An 18,681-nucleotide genomic window follows, 5' to 3' on the forward strand; every position below is an offset into this window, starting at 1 on the left:
ATAAACATGTTCATGGTTGATAGATAAGTCAGTTTTGGGTCACAAAAAGGGGTTGTGCTGCACACTTCTGCATTTGGAATTATCCTCAACATAGTAAGCTTTCAGGGTGACACGTAGATGGAACTTTTTTAGAGATACATCACTTTCTCGGGAAAGTATTGTGGAGTAGAAAAGATTTATAGAGCTGGAACCGTATTATACGGAGCTGTAGATCACTGCTGCTGACCAATGCGACCAGCTTTTTTTTTCCCTTTTTGCAAATATTCACCAAATGTCCTTTGTCTTGTCTTTCCTTTTTGAAGTAACAATTCAATTAGTTTTTTTGGTCTGAAAAATCAGATCATTCCCTGTTCTACATCATTTTTCTTGATTTTTGTTCCTAATCTCATACCATAAACAAATGTTTTTGTTTAGCTGTGTTTGTCAGGAATGACAGATTTAACAGCAAAGCATAAATGTAGATAGGTAGTTAAAAATCCAGTACAGTAAATCACTGCTTTTACCATGTGTTTGTGAAGGGTTATGATTAAAAATGGAACCTGAGTGAGGTAGATAAAAGAAATCCAATAATGTTATTTTAGGAGGATAGTGTTGTAACGTTCAGAATTGTAATCATTATAAAGAGCTTTTTTTTCTCTTTTTTTAAACTATCACTTCTGGGACACATGTGCGGAATGTGCACGTTTGTTACGTAGGTATAGACGTGCCATGGTGGATAGCTGCACCCATCAACCCGTCACCTCCATTAGGTATTTCTCCTAATGCTCTCCCTCCCATAACCCCCACCCCTGACAGGCCCCAGTGTGTGATGTCCCCTCCCTGTGTCCACGTGTTCTAATTGTTCAACTCCCACTTAGGAGTGAGAACACGCGGTGTTTGGTTTTCTGTAAAGAACATTTTTAAAAGGAAAACGGATACTATAGTTATTACTACTGAATGTATTTAGAAGTTCTAATAAGTTCATATTATGAATGTAATACTGCCTTTTGCATGAAGCACCTAGTGGGTAATTATAAAACTCATTGCGACCTAATTGATGAAATAGGTAGAGTGACAGTTTCCACTTGTTGATGAACGTTACACATGAACTATCACATGTCGAAACAGCAGAAACTCTTTTTTTTTCCTTTTTTTGTTATTTGGTTGCAAGATGGTTTCTTTGCCTTTTTCTTTTAATTATTATTATACTTTAGGTTTTAGGGTCCATGTGCACAATGTGCAGGTTTGTTACATATGTATCCATGTGCCGTGTTGTTTTGCTGCACCCATTAACTGGTCATTTAACATTAGGTATATCTCCTAATGCTGTCCCTCCCCCCACCCCACAACAGTCCCCGGAGTGTGATGTTCCCCTTCCTGTGTCCATGTGTTCTCATTGTTCAATTCCCACCTATGAGTGAGAACATGGGGTGTTTGGTTTTTTGTCCTTGTGATAGTTTACTGAGAATGATGGTTTCCAGCTTCATCCATGTCCCTACAAAGGACATGAACTCATCCTTTTTTATGGCTGCATAGTATTCCATGGTGTATATGTGCCACATTTTCTTAATACAGTCTATCATTGTTGGACGTTTGGGTTGGTTCGAAGTCTTTGCTATTGTGAATAGTGCCTCAGTAAACATACGTGTGCATATGTCTTTCTAGCAGCATGATTTATAATCCTTTGGGTATATGCCCAGTAATGGGATGGCTGGGTCAAATGGTATTTCTAGTTCTAGATCCCTGAGAAATGGCCACACTGACTTCCACAATGGTTGAACTAGTTTACAGTCCCACCAACAGTGTAAAAGTCTTCCTATTTCTCCACATCCTCTCCAGCACCTGTTGTTTCCTGACTTTTTAATGATGGCCATTCTAACTGGTGTGAGATGGTATCTCACTGTGGTTTTGATTTGCATTTCTCTGATGGCCAGTGATGATGAGCATTTTTTCATGTGTTTTTTGGCTGCATATATGTCTTCTTTTGAGAAGTGTCTGTTCATGTCCTTCACCCACTTTTTGATGGGGTTGTTTTTTTCTTGTAAATTTGTTTGAGTTCATTGTAGATTCTGGATATTAGCCCTTTGTCAGATGAATAGGTTGTGAATATTTTCTCCCATTCTGTAGGTTGCCTGTTCACTCTGATGGTGGTTTCTTTTGCTGTGCAGAAGCTCTTGAGTTTAATTAGATCCCATTTGTCAATTTTGGCTTTTGTTGCCATTGCTTTTGGTGTTTTAGACATGAAGTCCTTGCCCATGCCTATGTGCTGAATGGTATTGCCTAGGTTTTCTTCTAGGGTTTTTATGGTTTTAGGTCTAACATGTAAGTCTTTAATCCATCTTGAATTAGTTTTTGTATAAGGTGTAAGGAAGGGATCCAGTTTCAGCTTTCTACATATGGCTAGCCAGTTTTCCCAGCACCATTTATTAAATAGGGAATCCTTTCCCCATTTCTTGTTTTTGTCAGGTTTGTCAAAGATCAGATGGTTGTAGATGTGTGGTGTTATTTCTGAGGGCTCTGTTCTGTTCCATTGGTCTATATCTCTGTTTTGGTACCAGAGAAATTATTTTATATATTTTTAAGACATTATCACATCAAGGTATTTTGGTGTGATTTCCAACAGAATCGGCTAGAAAATGTTTTTTTTTAAAAAAAGACAATGTGATTTGAGTATTTGGTTATCATCACTGACCATAACTATAAATCATTTCCATTCTCTTATAAACCAAAAACTACCTGTGGGAAAATTATTAGCAATCACATCTATGCTGAATGTTCATTCTTATGTAAATTAAAAAGCATTTTCACACAGAGACCTGATTTTTGTGTACATCAGATACAGAATAAAATCTAATATGGGTATTGTATTAATAATCCCATGTGGTGAAGGAACGATTAAGTATATCTGTAACCATAATCTTGAGAAATATTTTACCTTTTAGTAAATAATAAAACCCAACTGCTGTTGCAGCTCTCTGAGGTTTATAAAATTATGCTAGGGTTAGTTGTTTTAATCAGCACAGGACATTTTCGCCCCAGATCTGTTGTCTTCCGGGAAAACATTGGCTTCCACAGAAGGTGGTCGTTTTGAAGGCTGGCAGAGATTTCTGCTGGTGACTGTCACCGAGGATTTTCATCCCTAACAATGGGAAGTGTAAATATAATCTGATTGCTGTGGCTAATTTGGGTCCCTTTACAACTGTAAATAACTAGTCCAAGGTTTTTGCTTAAGGTGTCACACCAATGTTACAACTCTTTTGAATTTTTTCAAGTCAGGAATAGACATCTCCTTCTTACTGCTGTGTGAAAGATAATTAATAGATCTTGTCTGTGACTCTTAACTTGGAAAAATGATTTGTTATGGGCAGAGAAATAACAGAGAATAAGAAATCTCAAACTTCGCCATCTCATGATCATCCCTGTTCCCACCGTGGAATTTGATTTAATGTTCTTCCACCTTGGACAGCGGTCAGTGTTTCAACATTAGAAATTCTAGAAGCATGTTCTTGCTACAGTTTCACCCCAAGGACAAGATTATTGCAAAACTCCACTCGATTTGAGGATTTTATTTTCCCTGGTATGATTTGCAGCCACCTGGAAAATGCCATGTTTATTTATGTTATTCTTCTTTATAAAGATTGTGAAAAATCAATGTCAAGGTGAATTCACATGTGCAAATTCTCAGCAACAAGTTAATTTCATGTCAAAGTTTAAAAAAAAGTTATCATTCCTAAAACCAATTTTAGAAGCTGGAATTGTTTTACTGAGTAAATTCAGGTAAAGTGCATGCTTCCTTTGAACACCTGCATCCTGCATCTCATGGTCAGCAACCAAGTTAATAATTAGGAAACGCATCGCATTTCTGCTGAGTTGTTTGAACTCTCTATGTTTAAGTATAGTGTCATTATTCAGATTGGGTTTTTCTTTTTTTTGGTAAGATGTATTTTTTACTTTTAAAGGAACCTTTAGTCATTGTTTACTCTGTAACTAAACGTGGATACAGATATAAAATATTGCTTGCCTGTATTTTCTGTATTTGACCAGGAGTTATTAACAGAGTTGTTTGATAGCAGAGACGTGTTCTGTTGAAATTTGTGAAAAAAAACATATTTTATCTAGATGAACCTGTTTTCCAAATACTTTTTTGATATACAGCTGGAAGCACCAGAAATTTCCCTCCTGGAGAAAGTAAAGTCACACTTTTTAATTGTATTAGTTCTGTGCAGCTGCTGTAACAAATTACCTCTAATGGCTTGGTGGCTAAAACCCCAGAAATCCATTGTCTTATAATTATGTAGCTTAGAAATTCAATAAGGGTCTCAGTGGGCTGAAATCGAGGTATCAGCAGGACTGAGTTCCTTTCTGGAGGTTCTACAGGGTCCATTTCCTTTCTTTTTCTATCCGGCAGGGGCCACCCGCATTCCTGTGGTCCCACAGCATCCTCAAAGCCAGCAACACTGCTCTCTCTGTTTCTTTCTTCCTTCCATAGTCACATCTCCCTCTGACTCTCGCTCTTCAGCTTCTCTTTCCCATTTTAGAGACCATTCTGATGTCACTGGGCTTCCTGGGATGACTCTAAATAATCTACCTATTTTGAGGCCAACTGGCTAGCAACCTTAACTTTCCCTGTGGCATGTAACCTAACATATTCACAGGTGTACAGAGATTAGAATGCGGACATTCTTGGGGGATATGGCCTAGTTCTGCCCACCACAAAGATGGAGCCAACTTTTAAAACAATCTTTGAAAGGCATAACTGACTTTTGGGTGCAACAGTAAAATTTAAATATTAATAAGATAATCAAAACAGCACGTCTAAAATAATTTGTTTTAAAAGTTAACTTGCAAATTTCAATTGAAACATAATTTTTTATCAGAAATCCTAGCAGAGTTATATGCTGTCCGACTACTTCACTAATGTGATCCCCAAACAATTACAGGTGTACGAGTCACTGTAGTTTTACAACATTAGCAAAACATTGTACCAGGTTTTGTCAGTCACAAAACGCGAAATTTCAAATCCAAGTTTCTCCCTCCTTCATTGATATGAAGTGAAGTCAACACTCAATCTTACCTGGCATTCTTCTTACTTGGGATTAGCAACATATATGAGGGTTATAGGCCTGTGTTCTAGATGCAAAGGAAATTGGGTTTGTGCTTTCATCTTAGAGACGAATTTATAAGGTGAAATTTTCCCAGACACAGGCATAGTATTCAAAGAAGTGCAGATCAAAAAGCATGAACAGTGTTAGCTATAGGGCTGTCAGAACGGAATCGTTGCTTGACCCTAGCAAATCATAGCTTTGTTCTGTTTTCCCCCAGATAATGGTGAGAAATCACAGAAAACATTGGGGGAGATTTCAAAATTGTTAAAATCATATATGTTGGAGTTAATATAGGAGAAAATAACGCCTACTGATACTAATATTTGTCTATGTCATTTTTAACAATCAGAGTTCATTTAAGTGATTTTCTATTCATAAGTTAGAAATCTATTACTGTAAGTTCTTGATTAAGCTTATTAGATGCATTCATTCTAAAAGCCTGGTTACATTTTGTCACATATCAGCTCATTTAAACAACTGGCACTCAAATACTTAACCTATGTTTATGCAAGGTAACACTAACTATAGCCTTTAAAGAGGGAATGAGTCACCATACTTGGCAGCTATGCAAAAGTTTTGCATTGTTAATCATGAGCGTAATGTAATGTGGCAGAGGGCATGGGGCCTTTTGAGTTACTGGGCGAAGTCTAAAAATAGCTGCCGTTCACTGAGTCCAGACCATAGACGTTGCTCTGAGAATTTTTTTATGCTGCCCTCCTCCCTTTTTTTTTTTTTTTTGAGACTGAGTGTCGCTCCGTAGCCCAGGCTGGAGTGCAGTGGCACAATCTTGGCTCACTGCAAACTCCACCTCCCGGGTTCCCGCCATTCTCCTGCCTCAGCCTCTGAGTAGCTGGGACTACAAGCGCCACCACAATGCCAAGCTAATTTTTTTGTATTTTTAGTAGAGATGGGGTTTCACCGTGGTCTCGATCTCCTCACCTCGTGATCCGCCCGCCTCGGCCTCCCAAAGTGGTGGGATTACAAGCGTGAGCCACCGCGCCCAGCCAAATCTGTAGTCTTACACCAATTTATAACTTAGAATGGATAATGCAAATGAATACTCAAACTTATTTAATTATTTGATAATATTTTATATAAGTTAACTTCTTTAGTTGTACAAAATATTAAATTACGAAACCAAATATTTTTTATAATGAACCATTTTCTTAAGAATAATACAATAGACATAAGACTAATAAGACTTTGCAAAAATTGAGATGTTTGTTGAACATTTTTCAAATTAGCAAGAATAAATTTAAGAGAAAACTTTATTTTAAGGATATTAGAATCCACAGAGAAGAAAGGAATAGAGAAATATGATTTAGTCTGCCAATTTTATATGTGAAAAAACATAGGCTCACCTATGTTAAGGAATGCAGTCAGTTAGACTGACAAAGAAATGAAATTAGAAATTAGGTTTTCAGACATTTATCTTAGTGGTACTTTATAATAAGTTCTTTTCTGTTCTCTTTAAAATTTCATGTTTATTGTTTTAAGAATTTCAGAAATAATATAGAAATATTAAAAGATAATTAAGCTGATAGATATAATCAATCAAGTTAGCTTAGAATGCATCAGAATCTTTTGGAATCCGGGTGTTATCTTCTTGGCTGCGTGTTTGAAGCCAGCAATTTCTTTTCAATTGTCTTTTTGCCTTAATGTGAATTCTTTATTAGCTCTTTCGAAACAAAGACACTTTCCATGGACAAATACGAGTCTCCAGCTCGATGACTGTAGGGTGCCTGAGGTTGTGTGGCTGACACAGGAAGCCTGAGGCAATAGCTGAGCAAAGTGGTTCAGGTTGTGAATTCTGGAGTCGGCTTTTTTGGTTTGAATCCCAGATTTGACACAAATCAGAAATGTGATCACAGGCCAGTTATCTGATTTTTCTAAGCCCCAGTTCCCTTCAGTTAAAAATGGGGATAATAAAGAATACAACACAGCTCACATCTGTTGTATGATTAATTATTGTATATCAAGATCAAAGGAGGACAATATCTGCATAATAATCAGCAAATAACAGCTATTGTGTATACTAGTAACAGGGACTAAGAGGAATCTTTCTGAACAAATGTTTGGAAAACATGGTAGAGATTGGCAGCCAAATTTAGTCAAATAGTTTACAGAATTCCTGCGATTCACTGCTTTTCTTTACAATAGATACCAGAGCCTTGGAAATGTTTAAAAAAAAAAAACTATTGTTTACCTGAAGATCAATAAATATATCAGGCTCCGCACAATTAAGTAGAAAAAGAATCTTTTTTATATTATTATTATCCTGTAGCATTTATCTGTACTTGGTGTCATATCAAAAACGTTTCCGAGAGGGCCTGGTTTCTGCCAATTACGAAGTAGGAACTGTATTTATTTTGTAAACTTTCACCAATGCTCTAGTTACCAATGTTTATTTTTGCCTTCTAGTCTTGTCATATGAGAAATCTCACTGAAAACTACAATACCCTCTAGTGTACATGATTGCATATAGTTTAAACATTAATGTTGTTTTAGGATTTTTATGCAAAGCAGTAAAAGTTTGAGGTTAAGCCCTAAAATATCATTTTATTCATTTATCTGGCAAACTTACTGAACATGTAATATGTGATAGATAGTAATTTAGCTGCTGGATATATAGCAGTGAACGACGGGTAAAAATTTGTGTTCTCTTAAAATCTAAAGGGGTAAGACAATTATCAAAGAAAATATTTAAAACTCTTAATATGTCGTGTATTGGTGAGTGCTAAGGAGAAGAAGTACACATGGAGGGTGGAGGGTTACAAGGTCAGGAAAGACTTCATTAAGCAGGTGAAATGTGAGCAAAGACACAAATGAAAAGAGAAGGCAAGCCATGCAGAATGGCCTAGTTGTTAAGAGCACAGACTTTGCAGGTAGAGAGGCGTGCAGGTGTCTGGTGTGTTTGAGGGAGGGTAAGGAGTTCTGTCTGACTGGGCTGTAGTCAGCTAAAGGACAGTGAGAGCAGAAGGAGACAGCGGGGTAATGGAGCCAAATTACATAGTTCCTTGTAGGCCTCCGTAACACCTCAGGCTTTTACTTTGAATGAGATGGAAAGCCACTGAGGAGTTTGTAACCAGCCATACCTTATGGTCTGGTTTAATACGAGAAACTGTCACTGTGGGTGCCATGGAGAAGGTGCCCTAAGGGTTCACAGTGTGTTCATTGGAAATGCTAAGCCTTCTACCTGTGTGCCAGACACTGTCACCTCTCACCTAATGCAGGAACATCATTCCCCCAACTTTTCCCTTTCTTCTGCATCATCAATTCTCCTCCTGCTAATTAATAATATTCTTCACATGCAAACATGCTACAATTATTCTTATTTTAAAATACCTTTCCATATTCTACAAATCTCTCAAGATACTGCCTCCTTTCTCTGACCCTCAGAGCAAAACTCCATGCACCCATTATACCCAAATCCTTTCATCTTGGTTTTTAAAGCTTCCACCCCAATCTCCCTTCTCCTTTTCTACTGTCCAAAATTTGTTGTTGCCAAGGACAACATTGATCTCCATATTCTTCAACTTTTAGTCCTTTTCACAAAATTTGACACAGGTAATCACTGACTTCTCCTTGAAACATGTTTGTCACCTGGGTTCCAGGTCACAGTATTGTCAGTTCTATTCACCATGTTATAGCTGCTGCTTCCTGCGTTCCTTCGTTCACCACCATCTTCCTGATTTCTCAGTTACAGCACAGAAGGGATGATTCTGGCATTTATTTACTTTATTTAAATGCATTTTCTTTTTTACCTCAGATGGTGTCATGCTTTAACTCCTATGCATATACTGCCGATTTTCAAGTTTATAATCCCCAGCCTTCATTGTGCTGTAGAACTGTGGAATTGTACATTGAGCCACCTAGTTGATATTACTTCTTGAAATCTAATAAGTAACTCAAGGTTATTATTTGCAAAATTGACCCTCTGATTTTCTCCCTAAACCTGGTTCTGCCGCAACTTGGCCAGCTCAATAAATGACAGTTTTATTCTTCGATAATTTAAACCAAACTCTATGAAGTTATCCTTACCTGCTATTTCTAGTTTTCCCAGATTCAATCCATCAGGAAATCCTGCAAGTCTACTTTTAAACTGAATGCCTGTTGAGGTAATTTGCACTGACACTACTTGGTATAAACCACCATCAGCTCTCAATGGAATATTGCCTTAGTTTCCTGTTTGCGTCTAGAGCTGATGAAGCCGGACAGCAGGCTGATGGCTAGTTTTTTTTTTTTTTTTTCCTGAAAGAAATAAATTATTGTAATTTAAATAACTGACTTAGAAACTATGTAATCTCATTAAAAATACATACACTATTTTTTAATGAAAATTAGAAACATCCTAAACTTTATTTAGTAAAGTCTTGACAAGTTCTTTCTGTGTGAGTTTTAATGGTGAAATCTTGTTCAAGAACAAAGAACACGTTCGGACGTGTTAGGTAAGGGAAGGTCTAAGATAAACTCAGAGAGAAGAGGCCTATTGCTTTATTAGAATTTGTGATTCTTTGAGAGTCTTAATGTCACAAAAACAAGTATAAAAAGAAACCATAGAAATACCTCATTAGCCATCTAGTTTTTAATATGCTGTCTAACCAAGGGTTGCATTTCTTGAGTCAAAGGTAGCATTTTATGATTCATAATTTCTACCATTGCTAAAATTTTAAATTTGGTCTTAACATTTGATTGGTTCTCTTTCATAATTGCAATTTCAAAGCCTATAGTTTGTCTGGGTTGATAATTATTCAGATGAATGATTTATCCATTTAGATAAATATCAACTGGTTCTAATAATTTGCAGTTACTCTTTATGTCAGGTTGCTTAATCATAAATGCTTTCTTAAGACCTCCTCTTTGTCAAAACTGTTCTTTAGATTCCCATAAAACACTTCTGGAGTTAGAATTTTCCCCATCATTTCTAAAGATAAATGGAAGAACTCAGAAATTAATTTGACCTCTTTGCTGCCTTGCCATCCTGCTTAATTACTACAGAGTTAACTATAAAAGCTATTATTTCATCAGTAACTATCTAATTTATAATATCCTATCCTGAGTATAAAATGTATGAACTGGTTGGGTTATCTGGCTTTATGTTACATAATTGCCCGTTCAAATTTTTATTTCAACCTGGTTTATGTGCTTTGCGACATTTTGGATATATTCGTATTTTTAGGTATTTCTCGTTTTAGTAGAGACTGATGTTCTTAAATACAAGCTTTTACTTTGATTTTTATCAGCATTGTGAGAATTTGCTCATTTTCTAATCGGACTTTTTCAGGTCATAGAAAAATTAAGGAATGATATTGTCATTTAAATTCACTAAGAGAGTTGGAAAACACCAGCAGTGATTTACAAGTTAAGGAAAGTAAACAGATGCTTTAAAAATATATATTTTTTAATGATTATAATATTATTATTAATTGAAAGCTGATTTTCAGGAATGGAAACAAATGTTGATTTGTGGGTTCTTAATGTCAAGCTAACACCTGTTTCTGGTAGTTTAATTTACTTTGGTCCACTCTCTTCTTTATGTAAGAGTAAAAAGTGTTTTGTGGAACACACTTCAGTACCAAGAAAAGCTTGTTAATAGCTGTTCTACAGTATATATTCTCAAATCCATGTCATGCCACATCTTTTCATACGTTGTAAGTCAGTGGTTTAGGACATAAAAAAATGATGTTTCTCAAAACACTTGTTATTTACTCACACCTACTGTGTTCTAGCATTCTAGAAGTGTCTTGGTAGATTTAAAGATTGGTTTGCTCTGTCACACTATAATCTAACAAAGTTTTCTTTGGCTTTTAAATCTAATCTCTGAGGCTGGATAGTAGACTTTCTTTCCCCCGCAAAAAAAATTTCGTTGGATTTTTTTTCCTTGAGGCATATCAAATTCTTATTTCCTTTAGGTTATAAAGAAATAGAGATTCAAAACATTGTGTCGAAACTTTTTCATATTTTACCCCCTATTTTGTGGAGAAATGTTTCAAAAAGTAGCCAATGCTATATTTCTTAGTTGTATTTTATTTTTATTTTTACTTCATATTATGTTGAATATAAAATAAAACTTGAGAGATGCATTTACCAGTTTATTCAATAAGGCCTTTTCTTTATATATACTCCTAGATAAATTTTAGCAGGAAGGTCAGAAACTTGTACTAAATTAGAGCTTAGTTTTTTTGTTTTGTTTTTTTAAGACCTACAAACTCCTCTTGTATCAGCACACTTCATATTATGGCTTAAGCTGTTATCAGAAATACTATTTCTTAATATCATATATTATTCTTTAAAGCGCAACAATTTAATACAACTATATTTATTAAGACCCTCACAGATCAAGAGCTGAGGGTGTTTATAAATGAAACATAAAAGATGACAGACATAGGGCCAGTGGTCTCGAGTAATGTCCATGAAACCCCAGTGCAGGAATGCAGGCAGGCCTCAGAGGCAGTAAAGTTATACTAAGAAGTAGAAAGTTGACAATTGTTTCTCTACCTATTCAGACCTCTGTTTCCTCATTTGTCAAATGAAATCAATAATAGAAAGTACCTCCCAGGACAAACGATGGGATGGATATAAAGCATTCTCACACTTTGGCACATAATAATTTTTCAGTGTTCCACAAGAAACCTTTATTTTGTTTTATCTTATTTTGTCCCTATTCTTTCCCCAGTCACTTGAAATGTTGGAAGGAAGGTGAGGGGACTGATCTGCTTACTGCTCTTGTGTTGTGGCTGAAATTTGTAGGGGAGGCTGCTCTCCATAATTAAGTCTAGTATCATTGTTTCATACGTGTGCTTTTAATATTTTTAAAACATTTATTTAAAAACTTAAGCCTAACTGATTTGTGAACTTCTCAGAATGAGTATTCTTCTTAAAATATTAAATTAATAAGAAAATTAAGCACAATATAAGGAAGACAGTTATATAAAAACTGAACAATAAGTTAAATTGGAGTGTAGTCCAAGGCACTTGGGATGCTAGAGCTGTTATAAGTGAGCTTTCAATTTATGTCAAGAGTCCTGGTAGATAGAAGATTAAGAGTCTTTGTATCTTACCATCTTATAAAGTAAGTTATACGGGTTCAACTAGAGAGATAAGCAGTGTCCTGACAAACGTGATTACGGGTTCCCTTTTAAAAACGTTTCTAATAAAGGCATTGCGTTGAGCTTGCCTCCAATGTGGCATCTCGGTGGAGACATGAAGCTGAGGCTCCAGGTCCGTGGAGGTCATTTCTCACTCTTCAGTTCCATCAGATGATACGCCAGGGGTTAGGAGAAGCTACACCCCATCTCACATTTCAACTCTGCTGCAATGAGAAGGAAATAAGTCAAGGAAAATGCCTCACTTCGTTAAGGCAGGGGCAAGAGAGAAGAAGAGCACCATGGTTTGTTCATGATTTAAAAATATTCAGCCAGATGGCTCACAAGTAAATGTGGCCCAATTAATTGGTAATGTGTAATCAGATTAGCATTTCTTGCCTTCTTAGAGGAGTATGAAATGGGCAAAGAGATGGACAGAGGTGCCAAACATATCTTCTTCCTTAATTTCTCATGAGGAAAAAGATGATGAGTAAAAAGGAAGGAATTAAATGAAGTTAAACTAATATTAAGTGAGATGTATCAATGTGTTAGGTTAAATACTTGTCATTAATCTGGAGGAATTAGTATAAAGTAAAATATAAGACTGTTCATAGTAAAATAGTCAATAAAATGAATATAAACGCAGATAGCCCACATATGCTAGTTTTTTAATGAAAAAGTTCTCTTTCAGATATGGCCCTTCACAATATATGTAAAGAAGACACAAAATAAATTGATCAAAAAATGGTAAAGTAACGTGTCAGATTATTTTTGAAAGATGTTCCTTTAAGCAAAAGTTAATGAAATGATGATGGTAGTTGCATATAAAGAAAGAAATATGTGACAATAGGGTCTTTCATATTCACTAGAAACATACTTGGGGATGAGACTTAACCCATTAGGCATGAATACGAACAGAAATGGAAGACATTCAGACACAAGTGATCATTTGTGAGACATGAGCTTGGTCGTATTTATCCTGCTGAGTTCTTTGTTGAAACGACATTGCTTCCCCACATGATCTTTCCCACAGCCCGTCTGAATTGTGCTGTGTGGAGCCGTGTCACCCAGGCTTTCTGTGCCAGGGCCACCTTGTGATGGCTCATCCAGTATCTACTATCCACTAGCCAGTAACTTCCAAGGCTGAGAGTGGCCATAATAAGATTATGTCCTTATTACCAGGAAAGCAAGGTACACTGGTGATATCTACAGCCTGAATGTGACCAAATGCAGAGTGGAGAATCTCTGACATCATTCCACATCTAGGAGTTCCTATACGCTGTTCCTCTGTCTTTGCCTCCCGTCTGGAGTTAAATGAGGGATATTTTAAAAAATGTTCCCCTGAAGACTTTTCCTATTTTTTTTTTTTTTTTGCTAGTGTTCCTGTTTTCCATATAACAAGTATCAAAAAGCATAGATGTGCTATTTGCAAAACTAACTGAAAATTTCTTAGATTGAATTAAATGTAACATTTTACACCGTGTAGTGCCTTTTTAAACCAGGTATCGCATTCAAATCAGCGATTCGCTACAGTATCCCAGTAACGTAGACAAACAAACGAGCATCTAAAATCTGATCACATCTCTTCCTTAACGGCTCCCATGAGTCAATAGAAACAGCAAAACAGAAGGAAAAGGAACATCTATAAAGGCCGCCTTAGTGCCAAGAAATTTTTATCCATCATTATATTCAAGCATGGCAATAACACTGTGAGGCAATTGTCTTGTACTTACTTACAGAGCAGATAATAAAACAGGATCAGGAAGATACAGTAACTTTTCCTGGCTCTAAGTAACTAATTGATGAAAAAGTTTGGGTTCAAATTCAGAGCTGTCCAATTCCATATTCTGTACTAATTCCAAATTCTTTATTACTTAAAATATTATTTTAGCAAATAGCTCAACGAAAACTTTTCACAGAGCAAAAAGGTTATTGCATTAATGCTCGCATGTACATTTGACCGATAATCTGTTGTCCTTTTATGTGACTGTAATTTTACCCACATTGAAATGTTTTTCCAATGTTGGTTATAGATGGGGTTTGAATGTCCTTTACTCTGCTGCGCCTCCCTTTGAGATCAACTGCATCCATTTGCTGGATGGTTAACTTAGGTTACGTAAATCTATAACTATGTATCAGAGTTTTTTTGGTCTGAATTGCTATCTCTAAATAAGTAACCCAGAAGAAAATTGCACTGGCCTTTCACCAGCACAACTGTTTTAGTCTTAAGACACCAGCAAATATATCCTCTGTTTCAGTGACCAATGAAAGGCCATATTAACTCACAGTTGGCTATGGCTGGCATTTTAGCATGATATAAAAAATGGAAATCATAAAGAATCCTATGGACATTTTGTACTATAGATATTATTTTTATAGAGGGTGGAGGTGCTTCATTTATGCATTCTAAGGAACAAAATTTAGCTAGTAATTAACAGTATTTAACCTGTGTAAAGTCTTTTATGCAAGCTGTAAAATTAATTTTGTTACAGAAATTGCATTACACTTAACAGCTGATGACCTATCTTACCACAGTAATGTATTTTTCATTAAAATGAAACATTGTGTTTCAGAAGCAGGAGCCAGGAATCAGGGGTTGAACTGGAAACGGCCACATGTGTTATATAGAATTTCTGTCTTCCAAAAGAGCATATAACCTGGCATTTCTCAGTTTATTACTGCATCAAGATGAGCAGATTTAAACTCTAATTAAAGAGATGCCATACATTGTCTTTTTACAACTTCGGTGACGTTAACTGTTGTCCTGTCGAACTATCCCTGGTAAATTATAACTGTTGTTTTGGTCTTTTATGTAAGCTCAGACGTCTAGGTTGGATTTATCGTGAAGTTGGAGTATTGCCTAGTATTTTCCTGTTTAATTCGGGCTCTACTTCCCTACTGTAATATTTTACTCCCTGGTAGTGCAAAGTGAATTTCGTTTGTTTTTATTTTAGTTGTTGTCGATTATCCCCTAAAACATAATTTTCAGTAGTACACAATAAATGCAGTGTGGATGGCAACTTCGGTAATTAATTGAGTCCATGAATGGAGTGATTATATTTTAAACGTTTCCCATAATGTGTAGAAAAGCAAAACAACATGAAACTAGGGATTGGGGAATTTGGAAATCTTATATAAATTTGATAATGTTTTAAAATCTTAATGAGGCCGGGTGAGGTGGCTTATGCCTGTAATCTCAGCACTTTGGGAGGCCGAGTGGGAGGATCATTTGAGGTCAGGAGTTCGAGACCAGCCTGGCCAACATGGCGAAACCCTGTCTCTACCAAAGATACAAAAATTAGCCATAAGTGGTGGTGGGCACCTGTAGTCCCAGGTACCCGGGAGGCTGAGGCAGGAGAATTGCTTGAACTCCAGAGATGGAGGTTGCAGTGAAGTGAGATCGTGCCACTGCACTCCAGCCTGGGTGACAAAGTGAGACTCCGTCTCAAAATAATAATAATAACAACAATAATAAATAAAATCGTAATGAATTTTCATTATAACGATTCTTCTTGAACAATATTTTTCCTATTATTATTTAAAAAAAGAAGTAACATACAAATGGGTAAGGAGGAAACACATGTGGGTATGACAAATTAAAATTTTAAGAAACGTTAGATGTAAAGACAAAAATGGATAATTAAACATTAAAATACCTTAGATTCTGAGTTGCAGTGGAAAAGTAGGAACAAAGTGGAGATAATCAGCAAAGTGAGTTGGAAGATCAAAGAACTGATTAAAGGAGTCTATTCCAATTCTAAGACAAACACTAGTTGCCAACTTCCATTGATAACCATTCCCCCTTTGCCACCAAAATCAAACAGAAGAGCGTAATTGCCTCATTTCTTAGAATGAACCTGAAATATAAATTTACTGCTAACAACCTGCTTTCCACCCCCTCTCTTCTTCCCAGAGAACTGCTTAATTTTTCAAAATTTCACAATACTGGAATATAATCTTCCTTTAGTGGCAATTAGAAGAGTGGAAAATCAATGCAACATTCGTATGACAGAGTTTGGTAGCGAGAGGATCGTAACAACCTGTGTTTTCGTTATTGGTTGTGAGGTAGGCCAGATTTTTTGTTAATGTTTCTGAGTTGAAATTCTTAAGTTGTTCCATGACTTAACCTATAACATTGTTTCATAGAAACAGATTTGGATGTATTTGGAGAATCTGAATCTGAGTCAACTTTTGCACAACTCAGTCCTAGTGTTGGATTTAGCAGTAAGCGATGTATTTATTTATGTATTTATTTACTTATTTATTTTTAATGACAGGGTCTTGTCCTGTCATCCCCAGGCTGGAGTGCAATAGCATGATCATAGTTCACTGCAGCCTTGACCTCCTAGGCTCAAGCAATCCTCCTGCTCAGCTTCCCAAGTAGCTAGGACTACAGACGCACAGCACCTTGCCCAGCTAATTCTCATTCTTTTGTAGAGACAGAGTCTCCCTATGTTGCCCAGGCTGGTCTCAAACTCCTGAACGCAAGAGATCCTCCTTCCTTGGCCTCCTAAAGTGCTGGGATTATAGGTGTGAGCCACCATGCCTGGCCTCAGTAATAAGCTTTTAAAGAACAAAACCAAATTGTTCAATATCTTAACTAATGTAACATAATACTTTAAAAATTAGAAAAACAAAAAGCTTGCTATATGTAATTGGAGTAGATGATACATAATAAAATAACTTCAATGTTGAGTTTTTTGAGGGACCTCCATGGTTTTACTGGTTTACATCTCCACTAACAGTGTGCAAGTGCCCCTTTCTCTTCATTCTCATCAAAATTCATTGTTGCCTGTGTTTTATTTTTGATAAAACCATTTTAATTGGGGTGAGATAACAAGATAACAGCTCATCGTAGTTTTGATTTGTATTTCTCTGATGACTAGTGCTGCTGAGCACATGGACGGAACTGGAAGACGCCACGTTAAGTGAAATGAGCTACGCACAGAAAGACCAGTATCTCCTGTTTTCACTCATATGTGGGAGCTAAAAAAACTGATCTTACAGAGATAGGAGAACAATGATTATAATAAACTGGGAAGGGTAGTGAAGAAACAAGTATTAAGAGGGGTTGGTTAATGAGTACAAATACGATTAGATGAAAGTAATAAAATCTAGTGTTCATTATCACAATAAGGTAACCACAGGTAACAATAATTTATTGCGTATTTCAAAGTAACTAGAAGAGTGAAGTTGGAGTGTTCCTAACACAATGAAACAATAAATGCTTGAGGTGATGAATATCCCAATAACCCTCTTGTGATCATTAAACATTGTATGTGTGTATCAAAATATCACATGTACTCCCATAAATATGTGCAATTATGATGCATCATTAAACATTGAAAATTTATTTAGTATTATTAGTTTTTTTTGTTTGTTTTTTTTTTTTTTTTTGTAGAGACAGAGTCTTGCTCTGTCACCCAAGCTGGAGTGCAGTGGCACAATCTGGGCTCACTGCAACCTCCGCCTCCCAGGTTCAAGCAGTTCTTCCATCTCAGCCTCCCAAGTAGCTGGGATTACAGGTGCATGCCGCCACGCCCGGCTAATTTCTTTTGTATTTTAGTGAAGACAGGACTTCACCGTGTTGCCCAGGCTGGTCTCGAAGTCCTGAGCTCAGGCAATCCGCCCGCCTTGGCCTCCCAGAGTGCCAGGTAAAATTTAGGATTTTAAATGAAGTAAAGTGTGACTAAGTAGGCAGAAATTACAAACAAGGGATGAACAACAACAAAAATGAAAGAAAGAAAAGAAAGAAAGAAAGAAATTTCTACAAAATCCTGAAAGATTGGCTTTACTAAAAATCTTGTAATTTGGAAAGTGAGAGAAGAAAAATAGAACCAATGATATGCCTGAGTGTTGCCCTCAAATATTTTATAGCAGGAATGCATAAGAATGAGATAACATAATTGGCCTTCACATAGATACAATATTTAAATGCTTTTCCCTTTTGTGTAGAAACATGACACACTGATTTCTCATGTTGAAGGCGAAATTAAATCTAGCCAAGTAGTGACCCGGCTCTCCGCCTGCCGTGGTTTAGTGAAGACCAGCAATTCTAGTCCGAGCTTAGAAGCCTCGGAGAGGATGCTGACGAAAGCACCGCTGCCTAACTCTCTGACCCAGGCTCAGTGCATACTGACCACCAGAAAAATCGGCTCTATTTGTGGCTTCAGCGCTTATTATTCCTGGTTGCTTTCAAATATCCTAACATAGTGAGACCATGAAGACATTTATAATTCAGTCCTAAAGTAAAATTCAACCATGTTTTTTTCTACTGTTCCCAAAGACCAACTTGTGCAGGACTTCAGGTGGAAGAACTGGTGCCTGGATTATGTTGTAAAAAACAGTATTTTAGCCTGATGGTAGGAGGATAACACATTCTTTTTCGTTTCTGCAAAAGATGCTAATTTCTGCCATTGTTAAGTTTCAGATTCACTCTGTTTAATCAAAGAACCCCTAAATGGATCTGAGGAGTTGCTTACAAAGAATTTTTTGATCATGTATGTCTGCTC

This window comes from Symphalangus syndactylus, chromosome 12, assembly GCF_028878055.3.
Source record: "Symphalangus syndactylus isolate Jambi chromosome 12, NHGRI_mSymSyn1-v2.1_pri, whole genome shotgun sequence".
Taxonomy (NCBI): Eukaryota; Metazoa; Chordata; class Mammalia; order Primates; family Hylobatidae; genus Symphalangus; species Symphalangus syndactylus.